Genomic DNA, 26,415 nt, shown 5'->3' with positions numbered 1-26,415 from the left:
GAGAAGTGGTCTAGGTCTGCTCCTCTCCCTTCTTGCCCTCAAGCACAGGGTTAAACATGAACTGGGGTCTCCCGCATCCCAGGTGAGTACCCTAAAGTTATGAGGGAGGTCCCACTCATCCACTTTCTTGTTGAAAAGGTGGAGGTGCCAAACCCCAAGAGAGGATTCACAACTGGGAATCCCAAGCACAGGGTGGTGCTGGATTTAGGCAACTATCTCCCTGAAAGGGGCAGGGGTTAGCACACACCCCTCAGGATAGCACCTCCCACTGGCTAGTTTAGGTGAGGAGCTGCCTAGCATGCTGGCTTTGTTGGATCCCATTCATTCTGTAAGAACGGCCATCCTGGGTCAGACCATGGTTCCTCTAGCCCCGTAGCCTGTCTCCAACAGTGACCAGTACCAGAGCTTCACGGGGAATAAATAGAACAGGACAATTATGGAGACATTCAACCTTGTCTTCCCTTCCCAGCTTCTGGTAGTCAGAGGTTTAGTGTGGCCCCGAGCATGGGGTTAAATCCCTGACCATCTTCACTAATAGTCATTCATGGACTTCTCCCCCATGAACTTATCTAGTTCTTTATTGAACCCAGTTACACTTTTGGTCATCACAACATCCCATGGCAATGAGTTCCACAGGATACTTGTATGTTGTGTGAAAAAAGTGCTTCCTCTTTTTGTATTAATCCTGCTGCCTATTGATTCATTTGGGTGACCCCTGGTTTTTGTATTGTGGGAAAGGGTATATAAAACTGTATTCGCTTTCTCCACATTGTTCATGATTTTATAGCCCTCTATCATATCCCCCCTAAATCATCTCTTTTTCTAAGTTGAAAAGAATATGGGGAACCTGGGCACCAAACACAGGCTCTATGAATCCCAGGGTATGTACAGGGAGTTCTTGGACTTATGATGCCCGACTTACGTTGGACACCACTTATGATGCTTTTTCAATTGACTGCTTGTTTCACCCCATGACACTTGTTTTGCCCTTATGACGTGCTATTTGCATAAAGTTTGCTTGAATTCCCTTCCTGGGCGTGTTATACAGTACTGGTATGGAGCTGAAAAGGGTTGCTTCTGATTGGCTTCAAGGCAGCCAGGTAGGGTTGCCGCTTGTTTTTGATTGGCTCCCGGTCCCAGCCAGTCAGAAAGCTTGAACAGTGATTGTCTGAGGCTCAGCATATGTGCCATTCTCCCTGGCTTGCTGAGCCTCTGTTGCCAGCATTCTGAGTCAAGGTATATGTGAGTTTATATGTTTATTTCAATGCTGTTTACAAAATGCAGGGTACAGTAAATACATTGATGTTGCAACGTTAGTCATCTATAATTCATTTAGTACAAAAATCTGGGTTAGTGTGGTGAAAATAGTGTATCAGGCCTTGGTTCAGGAACCAATACCCCCTTTATACCATTGATTATTACGGGAAAAGCTGTTTCGACTTACAACTTTTCGACTTACAATGCAATTCTGAGGAACGAATTGTGTCGTAAGTCCGAGGGCTGTATGCACCAGAAATGCTACAGTGGCACTGCTGCAGCTGGGCAGCTGAAGAGTAGACACTTACAACAGTGACAGGAGGGGTTCTTTCATTGCTCTAGTAAATCCACCTCCGGGGCTTAGGTTGGCTTAATTACATTGCACAAGGAGGGAAATTTTTCAAAGCCCCGAGTGATGTAATTAAGTCAATCTACCTCTGCAGTGTAGACCAGCCCCCAGTGATTTTCTAGATACCTAAAAGTTAGGCATGGTGACACAGAGCATCTCCAAGCCTACGTTAATTTGTGAATCTGGCCCATAGCGTAGATGAAGCGTACACCAATAGAAGGTATTTTTCTTCTGGTATAGGAACATCACCTCCCTGAATGACATTTAGCTATGATAGAAGCACTCTTGCAACACCATAGCTCCTCTGACCAACATAGCTATGATGGTAAACATTTTAATTGTAGATCAGGTCTTATTCATCCTCTATTCATGGGAAGATATCAATATTTAACTGATGGAGTAGGATGTGCTTACCAGTCTCAGAGAGATGAAAGAAAGGCTGTTCTGTTTATGAATCTGGAGGATCAACCACTCCCTGCCTTGGTTTGAAAGTCAACAGTGTATAGATCACAGACTCTTCTCTTCTGATTGGAAAACTCTTTAGAACAATAAGCACAGGTATCAATCATCTGTAAAATGCATTTATACAAAGTCTACAGAGAAAAAAATAAGCCATATTTTTTAAAAGCAGAATGAGTTAATACAGCCAAAAATATTAAGGAAAATAATTATATTTATTAATTTATCAAGAGGAAAACAACTAGGGAGAAAGGTCAGAATATACATTAATAAATAAAGAAGGGGACAAAATTAGTGATGACTCAAAATAATTTGTGATTTCTTTCTTAATTCGTCTTTAAAAAGAAAGAAAAATACCCTCTAGAATCTAGAACAAATTGAACCATAAACAATAAGCAGCATAGGTTTAAAAAGGAATAGAAATTGTCAGCCAAATGAGAATTTTTATTGATAGAATTTAAAAGTCATTGGAAAGTTTCTTTGAGGAGTTACACTACCTAGCTCTCTCTTACTTAATGCTGAAATAGGATTCACATTTTACACCCAGTTTTGTGGGTTTAAGTTTTAAGGGTTACATTTTCACTTGTGGGGTTTGGACCTTCACTGACAAGGCAATCTCTTATGTAAGCTGCCTGTTCTCTCACCCTGATCTACTGACACCTAATTCTGGACACAGTACAGCAGCCTGATAAAGCTCAAGGACCTCTTGTTTATTGGCCTATTTCACATCCTTTGTGCTGCCTGACGTGTGCCCTTAACTGCCCTGCTGAGGATATTCCCAACATGGGGGAGTTCCCAGCTCTGGACTGTCCCTAGCGCTACGTCTACACTGAAGCCGGGAGCAAGCCTCCCAGCCTGGGTACACAGATTCATACAAGTGGGGCTTGAAGTAGTGTGCAGAAAATATCTGTGTGGACATTGCGGCTCAGGCTGGAGTTCAGGCTCTGAAGCCCACCTGACTCCCTTGGCTTGAGAGCCCAAGCTGCAGCCTGGGTCACAATTTTTAGTGTGCTAGCTTGAGCCCTCCTAGTGCAAGTCTGTCTACATGGACTGGGATGCTCACTCTCAGCTGCAGTATAGAGAGTCATACCCTTAGAGCCCATAGCTGGCTGATGCAAATTAGAGCAGACCCATGGCTGCTCTAACCTGGCCTGCACTTGGGAAGAGAATTAAGGAATTGTAACTGGCTCCCTGACAGTGCTGCAGTACTCAGTGAAACCTGGTTCCAAGAGACTTTAGCCCTTAAACTTGAGAAACTTGGATCCCAGAACAACTTCATGCATCCAGCCTGTAAAGAATTTCATGCCAGATAGAGTTTAACTTTCAGGGCACCTCATTTAATTTGTAAAAATCTGGGAAATTCCTACACATAAAAACTTAATTAAGATAGCTTGAATGTAGATTAAAACGTATTGCATTAAACTCAAATAGATATTTTTAAACCTCGCAAACATATACTTCTAAAGAAACAATTACATCTTAGAAAGCCTAAAATGTACATTTAAGACATAGTCCCATAACCATGGAATAAGTGAACGTTAATTATAGCAGCCCCATGAATTTCCTGCTCTTCAGAAACAGCTATAATAAATAACTTAGAAGGGACAAACACAGAACAGAATACCAGGAAACAAACAAACAACCCCCCCGCCCCCAAACCAAACTAAAAAAACAACAGGAACACAGTAGCAGGAAAAAAAAAACAGAGGGAGACTTTGTTCATCCAGCTAAAGCAAATATTCCAGATTCTATCCAATTGTCATTTATTTGGCCTTGTTTAAAATTCAAACTCCAGGATATCTAAGACAGCACAGAAAAATGAGTCACAATTATTTTTGCTAGGGAGAAGGATTAAGATTGTTGAAGGTTTGTGTTTGCTGTTGGGATGAACCCCCCCCCCCCAAATAATAGTAGCTAAAAGTATTTTAAATATTTAAAAGTTTACCAGTTTCTGGTCAAATTTAAAAGCCAAAATCCAGACTCCAATTTGGATTCAGATCTGCAATTTTCTGGTGGCATGTGCTATAGAAAGATTTATATAAATAACTATGATAGTCTCACTTACTGTACCACTTCCATGTCCCACAATCGAGGCATCTGGGGAAAGAATTACATTTAGTCCAGTCTTATCAGTTTCCAGTGAAAAGCCAGAGAATTGTGTCAGTTCTCAAACAAGGATGTATTCCAATTCTTGCTCCCATCAGAATAGGACATAAAGTCACACTGGAGAGATCCAAAGCTCGGTCTTCACAAAGTCAGCGTCACAGAGCAGAGTGGCTCATTAAAGTCCCTCCAATGCCCTTGGATACAGTTATGGGACAGAATGAGCCACAGTTCTTTTTCTAGCTCTCATTTTAAGACATTGTTGCATTCATGTAACATTTAAAAATCATCTCATTCTATACTTTGTGTTATAAAGCAGGTCTTGGAGGAACCACACATTTGCGTTTCCTGAGTTCTGAGCACTTAAAATCTCAGCTATAAAGATGCATTAATCTAGTGATATTGGATATGACTCCTTTAATCACTTAGTGAAATAACAACACCTGGGCTGCAATTTATCATGCTTATTTCATCCCTTATAGGGGAATGTTTCTGGAAAGCTTGAGAAAAATTTACTCAGCTATTTGTGAGGATCTGACGTTATGAAGACAGAATTTTGTAAACCGAATATTAAAACTACATTTTCTCTTTTTTAAAGAAATGTCTTTCAAAAAACAACCTAAAGAAATAAAGTCAGAAATCTCCAAATTTATTGATAGTGATTAAAGTAACATTTATATCATGATCTGGTTAGGGTGACCATATTTATCCAAGTGAAATCATGATATGGCGTGGGGCTGGCCTGAGCCACCTGGCATGACTGTTTGCCTGAGACTCCCCACTCCCGCACACGGGGCTGCCCCAAGCCACCTGGCACTGCTGCTTGCCCAAGCCCCACGCCACCTGGAACTGGGGCTGACCGCTTGAGCCCCACACCACCCTGGGTTGACTGCATGAGCCCCACACCACCCTGGGTTGACTGCATGAGCCCCACCGCCCAGTGCCTTGTGTTGCCACTAGCCTCCCAAACATACCTCCGTGCTCCCTTCAAGGGGCACAACCCACTTTTTTGGCAAAACTGGGCATATGTTCCAATTGCTCTTGCCAACTGATCAGAGCAACTTGCAACTGGCAAGAGAAAATGGGACAAGTGCCCATTTTTGCCAGAAAACTCAGGACATCTGGGATAGCACTTAAAAAAGGGAGACTATCCTGGCCAAAACAGGATGTATGATCACCCTAGCTCTGGCCCATCAATGGCTATTAGCCAGGATGGTTAGGGATGCAACCCTATGCTCTGGGAGTCCCTAGCCTCTGATTGCCAGAAGCTGGGACTAGACAACATGGGATGGATCACTTGATAATTGCTCTTTTCTGTTATGTCCCTCTGAAATACCTGGCATTGGCACTGTTGGAAGACAGGATACTGGGCTAGGAGGATCATTGGTCTGACCCAGTATGGCTGTTCTTACTTTTTTCATGTTCTTATGGAAAATGGGAGTTAAAGTCTCCCTAGCAGTTGAACAAGTTCTCTACCTTTAGATCCCCTCTCCTCTGCACTGTTCTCCTTTACTTCCCTCTCTCACAGTTGTAGTCATGCCCTCATTTCTCAGCTCTGGCTCACTCCTCACACCCCTTTCTTTGCTCCACCCCCTGAGCTCTTTTGTAGAATCTCTGGGGGCCACATTTCCATCAGTTCTACCATCTTCTTGTGGTTTCTACCTCCTCCTCGTGATTGAATTATGCACCTCTCTCATGGTTTGGTTAAAGTCCCACCAGTTTCTTTAAAGAAAATCTTTACAGTCTCCAGTGGAAGCTTCTGCAATGTCTGTCCCATCATTTCTACCCTATTCAGTGTCCTTCCTTTCTTCACACCAGTCTCCAGCTGAGTTATTTCAGCCTGTAATTCATTTGACTGCCCATGCGACACCATTCCTTCCTGACTGCTGGAGTTCCTTGCTTTCACTCATCCTTTTATCTACCTTCTTCTCACTTTCTCCCTTCATTATAGCTTCTTTCCATTGACTTTTAAACATATTGTTCTATCTCTGATCCCCACACAGAGGTTCCTTAACCCCGTACAAATGGTACTGTATCTACTACTACGGCTCAGAGAAGCCATACTATCCCAGTGGATTCTCTTACTACATTCACTGTTACCACAGTAAAGGAGAAGGTGGTATACATGATGAGAAAAGATTTAATGGGGAAGGAAGGGTGAGGAGAAAGAATGGGGGAAGCAGCAAGAGGCCAGTGGTAAGTGGAGAAGAAAGAAAAAGGCAGAGGAAAAAAAACTGGAAGGATGGAGGATGGGCATAGTTCAGGAGTGCGAGAACCAAATAAAGAGAGAGTAAAAGGGAAGAAATGGGGGAGAAAAACATGGGAAAGAAAATGGGGTGTGGAGGAGGGACAGAGAAATAAATAGAAGAAGAAAATCTTCAATGGGGACACAGGGAAATTGTAGGGTCACAAGAATTATACAGGGTTGGGTGGGCAGGGCCACAGGCCAGCATTGCTCCGTCTTGTCTGGGGGTCTAGTTCAGGAGATCCCCAACTCTGGGTCTTCTACATACCTCGTTCCACTGATACCAGTCAGCTCTGTGTTCTTGGGGAACCAGGGCGCAGTATCCAGGCTGTCTGACTCATGAAGGACACCTCCCACCCCCAGCCTCTGCTTGAACCAAAACCGATCAGAGAAAAGACTTGCAGAGAGCAGTGAAGGGCAGTGGGAGACACACCTAGACCACTCCTGACAAGGGTGATAGGATTAAGGCAACTCCCCATGCCTCATCTGCATCAAAGATGGGACAGGGAGGCATCTCCATTACCATACAGAATGGAGAACAGAGATTGCAAGGCAAGAACCACACTGAGCTCTGGGACCAGAAAAGTAGGGAAGCACTGCATCCTGGTGATCTCTGCTCCAGATGTTAATGAACCTACCCTGCACACACCCAGCTCAGCAGTTATCAGACCAATTCTAGTAATGAATCCTTGATTGATATCCAAAATACTGAAGCAGCTTAATTGCATTGTGAGCTCCCTGAAAGAAACACCACCCATAGCCAAAAGTGATCAGCTCCTATTGTCTAGTCTAAAGAAAACCCTTGAGTCATCAGTTTACCCACAAACAAACGTAGTGTTCTCCCTTGAACCATTGTATTTTCCCTACAAAAAACCCTACCCCACACTCCAGTGTGATCACAATAGATCCAATATGTATATTCTGATGCATGGATCTAAATTCTGCATCAGTTCCACTGGGATTTCATCTTCTCCTGACTGATCGTGTTGGGGGCTCTGCCTGTCTCCAGCACTCAGGACCCTGAGCTACCACCATCACCTGGGAACCCTGCCCAGTTCATGTTTCATGGATTGGTGAGATCCCAGTTCTCTCTCTCTCTCTCTCTCTCTCTTTCTCTGTTTTCTTTTCTACCTCAGGCAAGTATAGTTTTCTATATTTGACTTTTTTAACTTTTAATAATGTAACTGTTATGTCTGTTTAGGCTCCTTGTGTGGTTATCACTATTATTGAATAAATAACTTTTATGGTTAAGCTGGTTGTTTCTCTCTCTCGCTCTCTGAACTTTACTCGTTTGTGTTTTTAGCTTCCCCATTTACTCTGCAGCAACACTTCTTTTACCTAAGCTAAAGATCCCTGTAGCACCCAAAAATACTGTGGGGTTTGTTCATCAACTAGGTTACTACCAGAATAAGTGTGACGTGAAAGTGGGGATAGGGACGTGCTGAACCTGTGACATATGAGGGTGGCAGCTTGAAGGTGCTGATTGACCCAGTCCACTCAGACTTGCTCTGTTAGTGTATGTGTGTGCACGCTCGCTCATCTGATTCTGGGGCTGGAGGAATCCAGCCCTGGGGAACCATAGCTCCATTGGAAAGGGACGTGCAGAAGGGAGAAGTAGAGCGCCATATGAACACACAAGTGACACAGGCAGTACATTAATAGAATTACAGAATCCCCTCCCCAGAAGAGTAACCCTAATAAATGAGCATATCGCAAAGTAACGGGCAAAACTGGTAACACCACCCCAGCATAACGTGCCCCCATAGACTGGTCAGACAAGTGCAGAGCCCCTATAATGTAAAAAGAAGGCCAGTACACCATATCCTCCTGAATAAGAGTGTTAAAACATGGCCACGGAAGAATAACATAATAGTGAACACTGACAGGCCTCTGGCTTGCAAAACTGTATTCCAGATTATTTGATTTGCATGGTAAAGAGAGAACATGAAAAGTATATTTTAAATGGGATAACATTAAAAAATAATTTAAGAAAATCAGAATTCATCTAACAAAGTAACATTTGTTCATTTTGAAGAGTGATCTGTAATCTCAAATTGAGAGCACTGCAAATAAATTTTAGAAAATACACAAAAAATAATTAATTTGGTCTTCTATTTTGGAAATATGGGAATGAATGTATAACTGAAGAGTTATAATTTATTTGTTTTGCTGTATCTATTATAGATTTCCTTTGGCAATTTCTAGCTTTCTCTTTCTTATTTGCCCTTGTGTAAATATAGAGAAAAATCTTAAAACTGGGGTGGAGACAGTACATAGCTGTTTCTTACAGTGAAGCTGATCCTCGGTGATCGTGGCATCGGTGTATCTTGGACTTTGCTTCCTGTAGAAAACAGAAATCCATTAAAATCAATGAGACCTGATGCTGCCCTCAGTTGTGATTTCCATCCTGATGTTAGGGAGTGGTGCTACAGAGTAGCTGGTACAAGGGGTGAAGCTCCTTAGGGCCTCTTGGTGCAGGATGCTGTGAAGCACCTCCTGAGGGGTGGTAACTGCTTTCAATGGGCATTCAGGCCTGACCCTGTCCACACAGCCTGATCCTGCAAACCCCTACTGCAGGTGAAATGCTAACATGATCTGTGGCAGGGTATTCTCACCTTCAAGGCCTTCCCCTCAGAATGCTGTCCTGCTGTTATACATCACATGAGTCAGAAGCTGTTTATGTTTAGAATAAGATACAAGACCTGCCCTGTTGTTTATGTTTTCAACTAAAAAAAAAAAAGCCCTTGGACACTGAGGCCCCAGATATTTCTCTGCAGCTGAGGAGAACTCAGTGCAGCTGAGATGGAAGGGGTTGCAAAGATGGCTTTAAGCCAACTCTGTGATTCCCCTACCCAAATCTGTTCTGGTCCAGTTTCTGGTGTAATTTAGAGCAACCCTGAAGGTGAAAGATTGCATACCTGACAACCCTGGTAACCAACCAAACAAAAAAATTAATTCTATTTTACATATATTTGCATAAATTTGCCTACATAGGCATGGATTCACAGATACATGGCCTCTTTGTCCTTCCCATGCCTATTCCATGCATTTGTTCCCTACCTCTCAGCTAGCATTAATTCCACATCCACTTCCATTCCATTCCATTGCACCCACCTGCTTACTAATTATTCACATACGGCCCACACACAGCTTACATCACAACTTGCCCCGATTCAAACAAAACTGACCTGACCACTCAGTCTGCTCACATACACACTGAATAATTATAGACACTCGTCTGCACACCTGATCCAACACTCCACACCCACCCATTTAACATGCACCCATGACTAGTCCATGCCCACATTCATTTTCCACCCACCCGTTCAGTCCACATGCCAACCCCCAACACTTCACACTCACTCATTCCCTGCACATATCCCATCACCCGCCGGAGCAGTTCACCAATTGCCTACATGAAGCCAAACTACCCCTATGGGGGAAAGCACAGCAAGGGCCCTTGCCTTTCTAATGATAACAATAGTACCTAGCTACTCTGGGGCACTTTTCATCAGTAGAGCTCAGAGGGAGATACAGACAAACCCCAGGAGAAGGATGGTGTTTACATTTGTTCAGTGTAAATCCCACCCTTCCGAGGAAGCACCCCAACAGTGCCTTCCTGCTCCTATCTGGCTTCCCTTTATCTGGGCAAGAAACTGTGATAGCCCCCGTGTGCATCCCACTGGCTCTCCCAATATCTGGTCTCTCCGTTCTAATGTCTGGGTCATATTTCCCTGTACAGAATATCCCCCCTTAAACTCCAACTCCCCACTTTACCCCCTAGCCATAGGGGTCAGCTCAGCTTGGGTCCCCAAATATCCTCAGCAGCCCCACCCCACTCCACCCAAACTCCTCACTCCTCCAGACCCCTGCTCTTCTACTCCAACCCCACTGGAAGGCCCTCGACTCTGTCGAAGAGGCACACATCAGGACGTGAGGACCCCAGAGTCCTCAAACTCCCCCTGACCCCTACAAGGTGACTGGCCCTGAGAAACCCCTAATACCCTCCACGTGCCTGTGATCCCCATCAGTGCCTGCATGTGCATCTATCCTCAGAGACCCATCAGTGTACCTCTATTGCACCTCATACTCCTCTCACCCCTCAATCCCTGCTATGTATCTCTGGTCCTGTCCTGTTCATCTGTACCAGATATGGCCCAGTCACAGAGCTTGCTTATTATCCACACCAAGTTTCTTCATCATAAGATTCTTTAACGCTCTGGCTGGTATGGCTGAACTTGGCTTAAATTAGGTATTTTACACACAGTGCCACCTAATGGCTGAATGATATTCTCCAGTTTAGCATTCCATTATGTCTTCCCCTTTAAGTTCTATTTACAGTATTTACACTTGATCATTTAAGTTCAGTACAGGTCAGTCTGTTAAGTGTCTCTGAATCATACAGGTTTTCTAATTCCATGACCCACACACAGAACAACTTGGCCACCTGGCTGTCCATTAGTTGCAACAGCTGGCTGTGGTCAGTTTGGAATCCTTGAGCCTTCTTCTTCCGCATCTGCCATCTTTACAATTTGGTCTGTTGACTGTTCTTTCTAAGGAACAAACTGTAGATGTTGATGGCTTCTGTCGAATTTTCCATTGTTGGTCTTGATCACATACAATCTGCGCTCTGAATTATTTTTCTTCATGAGAACTGGAGTTATCCATCCTTTTTTCCCCATCCAATTTAACATGACCATGGGCCTTAGGTTCTAGACCCATCCATTCGCTAACTGTAGGACATCGGTTCTAAAAGTGTTTGTAAGCTCTTTTTGCCTTTTTATTTGAATTGGCTACTCTCTTCATTTTTGGTCACTTTGGAGACAGATTTTTTTTTTACAAAGTTGGAACAGTAGTTCCGAGTTGTTTTGCCATCAGGAGTTGTGCTGTATTATGCCCAGTAGCTGCTATTAGTGTTGATTTGTGATTCAGAAGAGCAAAGACTGGATCTTCCCACCTTAGGATTTTCTGAACTGTCTGTACAATTGTCTCAGTCTCTCTATTCACTTGTGGGTAATTCAGGCTTCTACGAATATGACAAAAAACATATTCTTTTTGGAATGACTCAAATTCTTCTGCAGTGAATTATGGTCCATTCTCCATCACTAATTGTTTTGTAATACCGAAGTGAGCAAAAGTGAACTTCAGTTTCTCAATTACACTGCAATATGTTATGTCTTTCAAGTACATTATTTATATCTACCTAGAAAAATAGTCTGCAGTGACCATGTAATGATGCCTGTTAGAATATAGATATTCAGGCCTGTCTGTAAAGGCGAGTACTATAGGAGCGTCGGTGTATTTTTATCACTTAGCTAGTTACAGGGATATAAAAACAAAGAATCAAAATCATAGACCACCAGTGTATGGACCTTCTCTCACTAGGATAGTCTGAGGCCTTGTTCTTAGGCTAAGGCCTTTGGCTAAGCAGCAGGGGCAGCCAAAAGCTGGGAAGCCTATGGTCACCTCCTCACGTCCCAAACCAGTCACACTGAAGTAAGGTGCTATTGGGCTGATAGTGCCCATCATCACCAGATACAGAAACGGATCTTAAGATGGTTAAAGAAAATTTAGTTTGATAGTATCCTGTCTGGCAAAAAATCACTTATCAATGGTTGTGGTTGTGATACCCTCATTTCTGTATTGTTTTCTGTTTATGGCCATAAGTTTTCTATTGTTAATCTGTCTGGTTCTCTAATTGTTTCTGCCTGCTCTATAAATAGCTTTGCTATGTGTAAGTTAATTAGGGTAATGGGATATAATTGGTTAGAGAATTATGTTACAATATGTTAGGATTGGTTAGTTAAATTTCAGTAAAATGATAGGTTAAGGTATAGCTGAGAATATTACTATATAAACTGGGGTCAAACAGGAAGTGTGTGGGGGACTTGGAATCATGTTTGCTAAGGAGGGAATAGGGAACGGGGAACAGGGACACAGGCAAGGCTCTGCGGCCTCAAAGCTGGGAAGGAGGACATGGGTAAATTCTCTGCAGCATCAGAGCTGAGAAGGGGAACACGGGGTAAACGCTCTGTGATGTCACAGCTTGGAAGGGAACACTGGGAAACAGACTCTGTCAGCATATAGAGATCAGCCCAACTGGTGTGAAGGGCTTCAGAATATGCTTGCTTGGAACTAACCCCAATAAACATCGCATTGTCTGCATTTCGGAGTTCTCGTCTTCTGCTTTCTGTCTACGTGACAAGAACCAGGGGAGAAGGTAAAGGAAAAGCCCTCTAAATTTGCATAAATCTGCAGATAGGGTCTTCCAAGGTCTCTCTGGCAGGGGTGTTTGTAAGCGGTATAGTTCAGCATTGTCTCTTAGACTGATTTGAACTGGATCTCTTTTCATAGGTCCAATATCACTAAGTCCTCCATCAAGTTCTTCTACCTTTCTCATGAGGCCCATCCTGGCTGCCATGCTGCAGCTGAGAAGGTTGTTGATCTTTGATCCTTTGATCACATGCATTCTGAATGCAAAGTTTTGGCTTTGCAAGTTGTTTCTGTGGTGAACAGGCCCATGGAGTTCAGATACCTCCAGGGTTAGTCACACATGTGTAAGCTGATTTCAGCTCTCAGGAGGAGTTGAAGAGGATTGTAAGTCCCTTCTGAGATGACGGTGACTTCAGCTCCTGCATCAATTTTAAAAGTCAATAGTCTTGCCATGAACATTTCATTATCCAGGTAGGTTCTGTGTCATCACAAGTGATAGATCTCAGAAACAATGGTTCTTGATCGTCTGTAATATCAGTCAACTCCCTGATTGCTTTGGTATGGCAATCAGCTGCAAAATGTCCATATTTCACGCATGTATTACACCGTGTTCCTGTGGCTTGACATGCATCATCTCTTGGGATATGTTTTTTTTTCCACACCTTGTACATGTAGGCTGGAATTTGTCCCTCTTAGCCTTGGAATTCTCTCTTCTTGCCTCAGGGGTCTTATGGTAATGAACTGTGGCACTCATGCTGCCTCTGTTAGCAGCTTCTATGCATAGGCGGCAGGTTCGTATAATTTTTGGTGGGGCCCAAAATAGTTGTCCCCCCCCCCCGCTCTCACCCTGTAAGCTGATATAAAATGAAGCTACAATGCGTCAGCACCACAAGATTACAAGGGTCAATTAAAAGTGGAAAGTCAGAAGCAGCACTTGCCTATTAATACCTAATATACGGTATTAAATTTTGTTGCACCTGTTGTGACAAAGTGGGAATGTTCTTAATGTTTTCTCTGAATACTGTGTGGGTGCCTCAGTTTCCCCTGCAAAGTGCCAACTGACGGTGTTAGGGACAAAGATATCAGGTGGCCTCCTTGTCCGGAAGAGACACAAAGGCCAGATGAGGGAGTGTCAGTTTGGAGCTGGCTGGGGAAATCGGGAGAGGCCCAGAACTTGGGTCTGGGCTCCCCACCCCCCAAGATGGACCTGACTGAAGGGTCCTGTTTTCTGTACTTACAAGCTCTGTTTTAGACTGTATCCCTGTCATCTAATAAACCTTCTGTTTTACTGTCTGGCTGAGAGTCACATCTGACTGCGGAGTTGGGATGCAGGGACCTCTGGTTGCCCCAGGACCTGCCTGGGCAGACTCGCTGCGGAAAGTGCACAGTGTGGAAGGGCATGCTGAATGCTCCGAGGTCAGACCCAGGAAGGTGTAAGCTTCTTGCCCTGGAGACAGTATGCTCCGAGAGAGGAGGCTCCCCCAGAGTCCTGACTGGCTTTGTATGGAGTTGTTCCAAAGCATCCCAGCATCCCCTTCCACACCATGCGCTTCCCGGAAGTCTGCACAGGCACTGACACTCCCTCCTCTGGCCTTTGTCTCTTTTCCAAGCATTAGGAGGCCACCTGATCTCTTTGTTCTCCAACACCTTCAGTTGGCACCTTGCAGGAGAGTGGCCCAGGCCATCAGTTGCCTGGAGACAGGGTGTCAGCCATTCTCTGTGCAGACAGCATCACACTGGCCCTCTAGGGCTTTACAACAATCACACCCCCTTATCCCACCATCTAGAGCCTTAAGAAATGCATTGGGGAAACTGAGGCACACAGACAGTATTCAGAGAAAACACCTGTATACGACCAGTTACATACTTTGAAGGGTGTAAAATAATCAAATATTGTGCTAAATACAATGATACTCCAAACTGACCACCAAATTTAAGTTGCATGTTTTTCCCTTCAGTTGAGGGTTCTGGGGTGGGGCTGGGGATGAGGGGTTCACAGTGCAGGAGCGTGCTCGGTGCTGGGGGTGCAGGCTTTGGGGTGAGGCAGGGCTGAGGATGAGGAACTTGGGGTGCAGACAGGCTGCCCCAGGGCTAGGGCCAGAGAGGACTCCCCATCACCACCACTGGCAGCAGCAAGCTCCAGGGGAGGGTCCCCTCCTGCCCCCCATGGCACACACACTCTGCACATGCTCCTAGAGCCCCTCTCAGGTCCAGAAAGTTCACTCCCCTCCCCTATGATGGGTACTGGGCGGGGGGCACAGGTGGCCTTCCATGTTGCTGCCCCTCACCATAACTTCACTGTGGATGGGGGATGGGGCTGCCCCTTGCCTAGCATGGGGCAGAAGTGGGGTAGGCAGGGTGGTGGCTGGCTATGGGGTGGGAGAGCAGGGTGTCATAAAATTCACCCAAGCCCCAGCTGCTCAGGTCTAGGAAGCCTCCCTCTCCCATCCCTCCTGTGGCGGGTGGGTTGGTGGGTGCTGGGGGAGGGGGCATTGCCTTCACATGTGGCTTCCTGCCTCCCCTGTGCAGCCTGCTGTGCCTCACTGGGGGGCTGGGACTGGGGCTGGGGCAGGGGGGGAATCATAGGGTCAAACACTCAAACATAATAAAAAATCATAGGGTCAAACACTCACGGAAGCCCCAACTGCTGCTAAGGTGAATGATGTCTGTCTCCTGGCCCGTTTGTGTCTCCTCCAGGTAAGGGGAGGGGAGGGGAGGGGAGGCCCCCTCCACTCCCCTCCCCTCCCCCTCCTGAGTGCTTCAGCAGTCGTTAGCACATTCCTCTTACGCCCGTCTCCGCCACTCCGGATTCGGGGATCTGAACCCGACTCCCTTTCGATCGGTCGTTAGCACATTCCTCTTATGCTAATGCTTAGCACATTCCTCTTATGCTAATGCTGCAGCCCTTAGGCTACCGGCAGCAGCAGCAAAGGAGAGTGAGAGAGACGTGCTGTGTGCTCTCTTTACATTCAGGCAGGAAAACTCTGGGGAGGGGAAAAAATCTAATATTTCCAAATATTGGTGGAGCAGAGCCCCTGATTATGAATATTCCTGGGGCTTTAGCTCCAAGAGCCCATATAAGTTGGCGCCCATGCTTCTATGACAGTTTCTTGTTTTTCAAGTTTGATAATTTGCTCTTCCTTTTGCCGTCTCACCAGCTCAGACTGCTTTGCTTTCTGTATAGTTCTGGCTAGGGTTAAATCACTGTAGCTGCTGTGAAAGAATTTTATTTGTTAACCAAATAACCAGACTGTCTCTGATATTTTCATGTTTTGCATTCCCAAAATCACAGTTTTCAGCAAATGTATGCAGAACTCTTATGAAGCATTCAGCATTATCCTCTGGTGAAAACAAGCTCTTTAAAAAAAAACATTTCTCTGAGGTAGAAAGTATGTCTCATAGTTAGAGCCCTTTCATAGTCATCTTTGTACCCATCATCAGCAATGTCAAAAGATTTAAAGATATGATCTGCCTTCTTCCCCATAACATAGATAAAAGAAGATACCTACATACCTTCCGTTTCTTTGTGCACCTTAGTAGCAATGTGAAATCTTGCAAAATATTGCTTCCAGTCTGTCCATTGTGAACGTTTATCAAAGCTGAAGTGCCCAATCTCTAGGGCATTGAAAGTGGCATGTTGATGAGATCCTGCAACCTTTGTTGCTTTGTTCCTTCTGTTTGCAATCTTTGTTGCTGTTTTCTTCTTAGATTACTCCAGACACTATGTCATGTTTCTCTGTCTCAGATATGGACTGGTCACAGAAATTGCTTATACACCTTAGATGTGTTCACCATAAGATCCTTTAATGCTCTGCCAGGTATGGCTGAGGGTCATTTCAATAAGGTATTTTACATACAAAGCTACCTCGTGGCTGAACGGTAGCATTCCATGTACATCTCACGCTTTTGCTGCCCCACATATCTCTGGTGTTTTGAACCCCATGTGCCTCTATTGCCCCATAATGCCCCTATGTGCTTTTGATATCATCCCCATTCCCCATGTGCCCTATGAACCCCCCTCTCCCTCCCTCATGTGTATTTGGCCACTCCATCTCCACCACTGAGCGTTTAAGTCTTGGCTCCCCCTTCTACCTCAGAGTCTTCTGAGAGGAGCCCTGATAGCTTCCCCTTCTGTCTTCAGGGGTGTCCATCTGCCTCCCATCCATTGAATAAGAGACAAAACATGCCAGGATCTCCAGAGACAGGGACTCAGCCTCTGCTAACAAGAAGGACACAGCTCTGCTCACACACTAACCCAAGTCAGCTTCAGTGCCACCAACCTGCTGAAACTCTCTGCATTCTCTTTCTCTCTGCCATCAGATTCCCAAGAGTGGGAGCCAGAGACATGAGGTGGAAACCACAGGGGTGAGAAGACACTGTGGGAGGACAGAGGTGCATGGAACAGTGTGTGTGTTTGTGTGTATGGGGGAGTGTCAGATGCTCATGGGGGCTCACAGACATGGAGAAGTGTGGGGGAAAGTCAGAGGCTCATGGGGGCTGAGACACATGAAAGGATCAGAGCTCAACCCTCCTTGATCATTTCAGATGGCTGGGGATAGGGTGATCTCTGGTCCTTACAAGGAATGTGACTAGGGAGAGGTGTTCATCCTCTGAGTGGCAGATGAGAAGGGTGCACGGGATCTATGTCTACTACTTCCTACCATCGCAGAATTGGTGAAGGTAGAAAGAATATCTGATTGCATATGATGGGAGTGAGGATTAGGGGCAGGAGGCAGAGTTAAGGCTGGTGTATTCTGCACATCAACATAGTGTTAAATGAAGCTTTAATAAGTGGAATAACATAAGGAATAATCACTTCCTACCTTATAGGTCTCTTTTTAGATTGAACTAAACAAAAACAAAAGGAAAGGTTATCAAAAAAACCTCTTCACATCATCATGAGAGTAAAAAAATGAACAGGCACACATTGCAATCAGCTCTCTGTGTAGCACTTTGCTCCATGCTGCCTCTGTTCCCATTGAAATCAATGGCAAAGATCACATTAATATCAATGGAAACAGGGTGAGATTGTAATTTCCAACCATAGTTTGGCTTTTTTTTAATCTATATAGTACACATTTCAATCCCTACTTGTTATCTGGATTAGTCTATAGGAGAGAGATTTTTCCAAAGGAGAAATGGGATTTGGGCTCCCATTGACTTTCATGGGGTGCCTAACTTTCATTTGTGCCTTTGAAAAATCTCCCCTCTGGCATTCTTACATCCTGAGATGTTTCCTGGAAAACAGTTTCAGTGTTATTCGTTGTAGCACCAATCTGGCAGAACAAAAATAATATATTAGAATAGTTGTGTTCAGCAGATTTCCCATTTTAGATAAGTTATACATTCACTAGAATTGGTTAAACAATGCTTAGTTACATATCTAGTCACTTTTTTTATTGTTACCAAATTGTCTGTGGACTGACTCTATTTCTTTGAATATTCTATTTGTAAGCATTCATCAAAGAGTTGGTTGCATAATTTTCAATCTATGTTTCTTTTAGCTAATTGTTTGCAGTATGTGGTTGGTCTACTAAATCATATACTATTGTATATGCTCTCTGGTTAGATGTCGGGAACAGTTAACTGAATGTTCATGTAAATAATCGTTTGTGCTAAATCAAATACAGCTTTCAGGATTTACAAACATTTTCAGGAATACCCAGATGTTTCCGGAATTCACCCAATATTTTTTTTAAGACCCATAAATCTAAGTGAACCAAACATGGCTCTCTTACTCATAAATCTGATTTGTCTACTATTCAGCCATACTGGAGCCCATATCACAAGGCCTTCACTGCTCATGTTATTCATGCTAGCTAGATTAAAGCTATCACAGGTATGCCTATCCAATGACACATTAATTTGCTGAATAGACATACTCTAAAGGGTTAGTATGTGGCAAGCTAGGGTTAAATCTACTGTGCTCTAGCCTGCTGTGCACTCACTGCCAAGTGAACCCTGCTGTCAGGCATTAAAAGTCCCCCAGTGCACTTTGATTTATTTCCATTTCAATGTAGGACAGATCAGAGTGCACTCCAGAACTTTTAGTGAATGAAAGCAGGGCCCACAAGGACAGTGAGTGCACAGCAGGCTAGTGTGAGGTATCCATCCCAGCTTGTCATGCACTAAGTGTTCATAAAGACAAGCCCTGAGAGATGCACTTACATATAAAAGGCAAGTTGTTCAACTGGGGTGACCTGGCATAGCTTCACTGTCTTTAAAGGAGCTGGCTGATATATCCCAGCTGGGGATCTGACCTAACTCCAATGGCCAGGGCTGATACACACCTGCTGTGGATCTGGCCCATTGACTCCAATGGAGCGATACGAAATTACACCAGCTGAAGCTCTGTCCCATTAGGTATAAAAACTTCAGAGTCACATATGGCTTTTTAGTGACTGTTTCTGAGCCTCTGTCTGTGCAGCTGTGAGCACTGATGAATGTTACTATTACCTTTTTTCACCATAAGAGAGCACACCACAACTAGAACCAGGAGCAAAGGAACTGAGATTCCCAATATTGCTGGAAGGGATAATCCTAGAAAAGAAATTGTTCATAAATCAGACTCATAGTAGGCAACAGAAAGACAAATAAATAAGGGAGAAGTAATTACAAAGGGAGCTGGTAGTGATCCCTATATTTAGCTTGAATAGCACTTTCCAGTGCAAAGGATTTGTGCAGCCTTTTCTTTGAGAGGTTCCCACTATTTACAATAGGCCTTTGACATTCAGCAAGGGGAATCCCTTTAGGCTACAGAAGGGACTTTTCTTTGTCTCATGACATTCCATTTTGATGTGACTGTTAACTGTTAAAATTGTCATTTCCCTTCTCTACTTCCATTCTGAAGGAATCTGTTGTCAATGCCAAAATCACTGAGCTCTCTGAGGTTGGCAGGGGCACAGGAAACCCCAGGGATACTGCTGGAGCAGCAGAGAGATCTGGCCAGGCCCAGCAACCCCCGGTGCAAATGCCTGAACCCAACACATGGCCCCAGTGGCCCATACATCCCCCACTCCTGGAGCATCATGTGGTACAGGATCTCCACCAACTCCTGGGCATGGAGAGAGAAAGACATACTAAGCTCCCCTAACTACTCCCTAGACCTATACAGAGTCCCAGTGATCAATCCCCACCTTCTCAGTGCAACACAGGGGGCAAGACCTCCCAAGGGAAGAGAGAGAGAGAGAGAGATGGAATCATCTTCTCCCCAACCACTCCCTGGAGTCAGTACCCGGACCCACAGCCCATCCATCAGACCCTCTGGAAAAGCAGCTTTCTGTAGCTGCCACTAAAGTTATTAACTTAGTCTCATAGCACAAGCAGAAGGATCTTATGCTGCGGTGCTGAAGGATCAATGCTCCAACCCTGCTATGATACATGGGGAGGGAGAGATTTACAGCTGAATAATAATCAAATTGGTTTTTACTTTAAAAAGAAAAGGCCTTATGAAATTACACACGCACACATGCGCATGTGCACGAATACACACATACACACACACACATTTCCCCCTCTGCCCACACACACACACACACACAAACACACACAAACTCCCTCCCCCCCTCCACACACACTATGTAAAAAGAATGTTATTTAGGTTGTAAAGTCAAGCACTCAAAAGTTAGGTCTAGTGGGCACCATAACATAATTGAATTTCATGTGTCTCCTAGTAGAAGTTGTTGCAAACTCGAAGGGACCACACAGCCAAACACCCCACCTCAGAACATTCCTTCCATTGCTCTGGGAGCAGAGGACCTGAAGACTGTGAGCTTCACAGTTTTGGGGATGGGGGGACAAAGCACCAATTTTACTTCATAACTAATACACTGAGGGGCCAAAAGGTGAGGTTAAAGTAGGCATTGGTCTAAGCAGCTCTAAATGCTGAAGGAGAACATAGATGATAAAACTCATTACCTTTAGCCGATTGCTGCTCTTTACAAGTACTGTGGCTGCAACCAGTTGCTTTTGCTGTGGAAGAGATGGAAATTGTTGCAATAATCTGAAATCCTTTCGTAAATCTGCTTTATAGCAACAGTGCTTAAAAAGGAAATACCTCTGGCCCACCTCTGAACTCATGAATGGGATAGAAATCTTCAGTTAAATAGAAGCACCCAGAATTCTAGTCCTTAATGACTCTATATCTTAGTTCAGAGTCACTCCATATCTTGGAGACTTTGGGTAAAAATTCCAAAAGTGAATAAGTGACTCTTTGACTTTCAATGGGACTTGGCCTCCAAGACCTGGATCCACAAAGGGACTTAGGCATCTAGAAAATCAGAGGAAGAACAAGGGGATCCCTCAGCTGGAAGCTATTGGACTTGCTGAAGGAATTAATGAGTGAGATTTTCTGCCCTGTGTGATGACAGCAGGTCAGATTAGATCATATGCCCCTTCTGGCCTTACATTCTATTAATCTCTTGACTAAATCCCTGATTCCCTTTATAACTCTTCCAGACTTCAGTAAAACTCCACACAGATGGTAGGGTCTGTCAGAACAAATTGCTGGATAGGTGTATAAGTGGGTGTTGGTATTATGTTGTTACTTTTCAGAGGAGGACTAAACATTAAGACAATCTTTTATATATAAAAATGATAGTTTTAAAAATGACACTTCTAAACAAAGTTAATGTTGTGGAAACAATTATTTTTCTTGTTTGTATTATACCTAATAATAGAGAATGTTCCAATAAATAGGATATGTTAGTGTCTCACCTGTCACATTCAGGTACTGGGGAGCACTTAGAAAAGAATGGTACTCCTGGTTATGGGTGTCCTTATGCTCATACAAACAGGCAAATCTTCCTGAACTGCTAGTGGATACTTCATAGTGTAGGTCATATGCAAATTTGTTCTCCTGCATTGGTAGGACTGCAAGATCCTTTATGTCCTTACAGAAAATAACACGGGTGATATGAGAGAAAACGGGTACTTTGCATTTAACCACAACCGTTTCCCCTTCATGACTGGTTTTCTTGTCCAGAAATATCTGAGGAGCAGAGAGAGAGCCTGAGGGAACAAAATAAATACATCAAACACATTGAGCCAGTTGCATTCCTCATGTGGCTATTGACTTAACTGGAGTTCCTCAGATATGTATTTTTCACAATATATCACTCTGAGCTCAGTGCAAATGGATGCAAATTTCAGTGGTTGAGCAGAAAAGGAGACTGAAATAACGGTGGCATAAACTGAAGGAAACCTTGAGGACTAAAGCTTCTAATTAGAGCTGGCAGAACCAAAAAATAGGAAAAAAAATGTTTCAGATTGACTCAAAACAAAAAAATTTCAACTTTTCAGCAAACGGAAAAATTGTGTTTAAAAAAAAAATATGGGTCACAGTAAATGTTTTGTTTACCTCAAATATTTCGTTTAGTTTTTAAGTTTTTTGAAACTCTTTTAATTATTTAAAATAAAACTAAATTAAATTTCAAAATGAAGTCATTTCAAATCAAATTATTTTGTGTTCAAAATGTCGAAACAAAATGTCTTTATATAGTCAGTAAGTTTTTTTTTAATTGAAACAATTCCATGACTTTGACATAAATTCACAAAATGTTTTGGTTCACCCAAATCTGCTTTTTCTGGCATAAAAATATTATGTCTAAAAAATTGTACCCAGCTACACTTCTAATTTTCCATACAGGCAATTGGAGTAGCCTTTTGCAAAAGTCACCCATCCAACTAGTACCCTCCCTTCTTTACACCTGCCTCTTAATGTAATGGTTGAGAGATGCAGATGGCAATCAGGGCTGGCTCCAGTGTTTTTGCCGCCCCAAGCGGCAAAAAAAAAAGCGCCGTGATCGGCGGCACTTCGACGGCAGCTCTACTACCGCCGCTTCATTCTTCGGTGGCAATTCGGTGGCAGGTCCTTCCCTCCGAGAGGTACTGAGCGTTCCGCTGCCAAATTGCTGCCAAAGAGCTGGACATGCCGCCCCTTGGCCTGGAACTATTGTTGTTAAAACCAGACTTTCATTAAACAGAAGGTAAAATGAGAGTGATAGGAAGAGAAGAAATAAGGTGGGAAAGGAAAAGGACACACAAAGGAGTGGTTGACAGCAGATACCCAAAAGTTACATCACAAATGTTTGGAATTTAGTCAAAATAAGTAGAGGTGATGTCATCAACTCACTTACTGGCCTGGTCTGGTCCGGACATCTTTCAGGATCAGCACAGTGAGGGCCCAATAGTGTCATGAGATAGTGTAGGGGGAGCTGCCATAATAGTGAAGCTCTTTTCCTCCGGTCCACCAGTCTCCCAGCAATCCTTTTTTTTTTACTCCAAAGTCTCTTTTTAAGGCCCCCCTCAAAGGGATTTCTACACTGTCCTTGAGCTATGTCAGTAGGCCTTTTTGTTTGAATGAATGGAGTTTTTCTGTCTCCCTTTTGGACGTTTCTTCATCAACATTGGTTGTCATAGGTGATTGTACTTCTACCCACTTCCCCACAGTTGAGCTCACAGTTGGAGTAGGCCTTTCAGGCTCAATTATTACAACAGCCCTGGATATACCTCAACCCTATTAAAATCAATGGGAGATTAAGACAACCACATAACAAAGGTGTGATCCAATACCCACTGAAATCAGTGGAGAGACTTCCCTTGACCTCAGTAATCATTAGATCAGGCCCAAAATGAATTAATAATAAGAGTACAGTTCTACTTCCTTTTAAACCAGTGTCAAATGGTTATAAACCAGCCATCAACAAGTTTAGGCTTGAAATTAGGTGAAGATTTCTAACCATCAGAAGAGTGAAGTTCTGGAACAACCTTCACAAGTAGTGGGGGCAAAAAAATCTCACTGGCTTGAAGACTGAGCTTGATAAGTTTATGGAGGGGATGGTATGATGGAGGGAGGGATAGCTCAGTGGTTTGAGCATTGGCCTGCTAAACCCAGGGTTGTGAATTCAGTCCTTGAGGGGCCATTTAGGGATCTGGGGCAAAAATCTGTCTGGGGATTGGTCCTGCTTTGAGCAGGGGGTTGGACTAGATGATCTCCTGAGGTCCCTTCCTAACCTGATAGTCTATGACTGCTTATAATGGCATGTAGCTCATCTGCAGCCACTAGCAGTAGATATCTCCAACAGCCACTGATGAGACACTAGTTAATGAGGGTTCTGATTTACTACAGAGAGTTCTTTCCCAGGTGCCTGGCTGGTGGACTTTTCCACTTGCTCAGGGTACAATTGATCACCATATTTGGGATCAGGAAGTAATTTTTCTCCAGGTTAGACTGGCAGAGACCCTGAGGTTTTTTTTTTGCCTTCCTCTGCAGAATGGGGCATGGACCACTTGTAAACTAGTGTAAATGATGGATTCTCTGTAACTTGAAGTCTTTAAATCATGATTTGAGGACTTCAGTAATGCAGCCAGAGGCTATGGTGTCATAAACAGATAGTTAAGGGTTAATGCCTCTTTTACCTGTAAAGGGTTAAAAAGTTCACCTAGCCTAGCTGACACCTGACCAAAAGAACCAATGGGGGAACAAGATGTTTCAAAAGGAAGGAGGGAAGTTTTCCTTTGTTGAGAGTCTCAGTTTCAGCCAGAGTGGAAAAGATCAAGGAACCAGCCTCTCATCAGAGTAGTAAGTTTAGAAAGGAATAAATAGGTTTATGTTTATTTCTTTGTAACCTGTCTTGTGCAATTAGAGGTAGAATCAAATTGGGTATTGGGGTATTTTCATTGGTGTACTAAGTTTTTGCCCAGGTGAACATCCTCTGTGTTTTGAATCTGTTGTCTGTGACAGTAGCTGGTATGCTAATCTCTCCCAGAGGGTTTTCTTTTAACTTTCTTTTCTTTAATTAAAAGCCTTTTTCTTAATACCTGATTGATTTTTCCTTGTTTTTTAGATCCAAGGGGTTGGATCTATGTTCACCAGGAAGTTGGTGGAGGAGTCTCTCAAGGCTACCCAGGGAGGGGAAGGTTTTTTTGGGGGAAAGGGAGTGATTCAGATACTCAGAAATTCTGAATGGTGGCAGCGATACCAGATCTAAGCTGGTAATTAAGCTTAGAAGTGTCCATGCAGGTCCCCACATCTGTACCCTAAAGTTCAGAGTGGGGAAGGAACCTTGACAGGCCACTTGTAAACTAGTGTAAATGATGGATTCTCTGTAACTTGAAGTCTTTAAATCATGATTTGAGGACTTCAGTAATGCAGCCAGAGGCTATGGGTCTATTGCAGGAGTGGTTGGGTGAGGTTCAGTGGCCTGCAATGTGAGGGAGGACAGACTAGATGATGGTCCCTTCTGGCCGTAAGACTATGAGTCTATGAGATGGAACAAAATCAAGCCTGATTTTAATAGCAGATTTGTCTTAGAAATGTTACAAAAAGATAATACTCCACTTAACCTGGCTCATTATTTAGTAAAATTTTCAAAACTGTATTGAACTTGAGAAAGCTTCTCTCTCTTACTGACAGCAGTTGGTCCAATAAAAGATATTACCACACCCACCTTATCACTTGAAGTTGAGAATGATTTAAGAAGTTAATTATATATATATAATTTGCATGTGAGCACATGTCATAGTCTATCACTGTTTTGAAACCTTTGAGATCTAAAATGGTCGTCCATCTGAGTCTATCTACGTGCAGTTAGCATTTCCCTACTGTACTGAAGCAAAGAATGCAGTTGGGAAAAATAGCCACCGCAGAAGTGTAACCACAGCAAAAGTTTCTGAGGTAAGTTGTTCATTTAAAACTTAAATATTTCTGCCATTTAAAACTGTGAGTAATTTTCCTAAGTGAAAACTCATATATAATCTCATTTTAAAAATCAGAGTCAATAAAAGCATGTCTGATTCCTGCTCTATACAAATCCTGAAAGGCTGCTAGTGAAAGCTTCCATGATGCAGAACTGGGATAGAGTCTTGTAATTAAATATTACTAAATAAAAATAATTAATGTCTCCAAAATCTATTAAACTCTTTCAAATGTTCTATTTAGGATTAAATCCAAGACAAAGATCATAGTTTTTCCTTTTAATTTTTTTAATTGACCCTTTTTTTAGCTGTTTCTGATTGTAATTTATATGTCACTAGTGCTGGGTAAATAACATTCAGTGATATGCTACTTTACAAATTTGACCACTTTTTCTCAAATGAATTATTCACCAGGTACATTTTTACATTATTCAGAAGTTCTACATCTGATCAAAAGCTCTTCAGCAATTATATTATTCAGTGAATATCAACAAATCAGTTGAATTCTTTCTTCTGCTGTTCAGCTATTTCTGCATAATTCCATGTTTCTTTTTCCTTTATATTTCCCAGAGCTAATTTCCAGTCTTTCAGGGAATCCAGGAAAGATTCTCCTCACACATGGATTTTTCGCTGTTGTATCTCTGTTGACTTCAGTGTATTTACGGTATAGTAAATGAAAGCAGAATCTGTATGTATATTTTTCCTGCCTTGTCTGTACATTTCTTTTCTGTTTATGTTTAGCTAAACACCCACCTGGAGAGTTGCAGATTTCTTGGCATGTAAGATGAACACCTTTAAAATAAACATACAATAAATACATTTTAGTACAAGGAAATGCAAAAGGCCAGATTATGGTCTTGGTAACACCAGTGTAAATCTAACACCCTCCAGGGATTTTGATCAACTCTCTTTGGATTAACATAAATGTAGATGAAAGCAGAATTTGGCACAGGTTGTACAGAAGAAATTTACTTAAAATAGTCAGGGCACTGTCAGAACACTAGCTAAATGCACACTTGAACTTACACTTTGTTAAGAAATATCAACCTGAAAATCATGAGAGTTCATTTGGTACATTAAAACTTTTGGCCCG

The 26,415-nt window shown here is 43.1% G+C and overlaps 1 long non-coding RNA gene across 1 annotated transcript; it reads right to left on the bottom strand.

The window, feature by feature from the left end:
* Positions 1 to 2,043: 2,043 nt before the first annotated feature.
* LOC123350407 lies at positions 2,044 to 8,752 on the bottom strand. Its single transcript, XR_006573757.1, has 3 exons — positions 8,702 to 8,752; positions 4,131 to 4,162; positions 2,044 to 2,144 (listed from the first exon to the last, which is right to left on the bottom strand). It is a non-coding gene; the product is annotated as an uncharacterized LOC123350407 (long non-coding RNA).
* Between the last annotated feature and the right edge of the window lie 17,663 nt (positions 8,753 to 26,415).

The sequence above is a fragment of the Mauremys mutica genome, chromosome 15 (assembly GCF_020497125.1).
Source record: "Mauremys mutica isolate MM-2020 ecotype Southern chromosome 15, ASM2049712v1, whole genome shotgun sequence".
In the NCBI taxonomy this organism is placed as follows: Eukaryota; Metazoa; Chordata; order Testudines; family Geoemydidae; genus Mauremys; species Mauremys mutica.
This window is presented reverse-complemented; position numbering and strand designations above follow the sequence as displayed.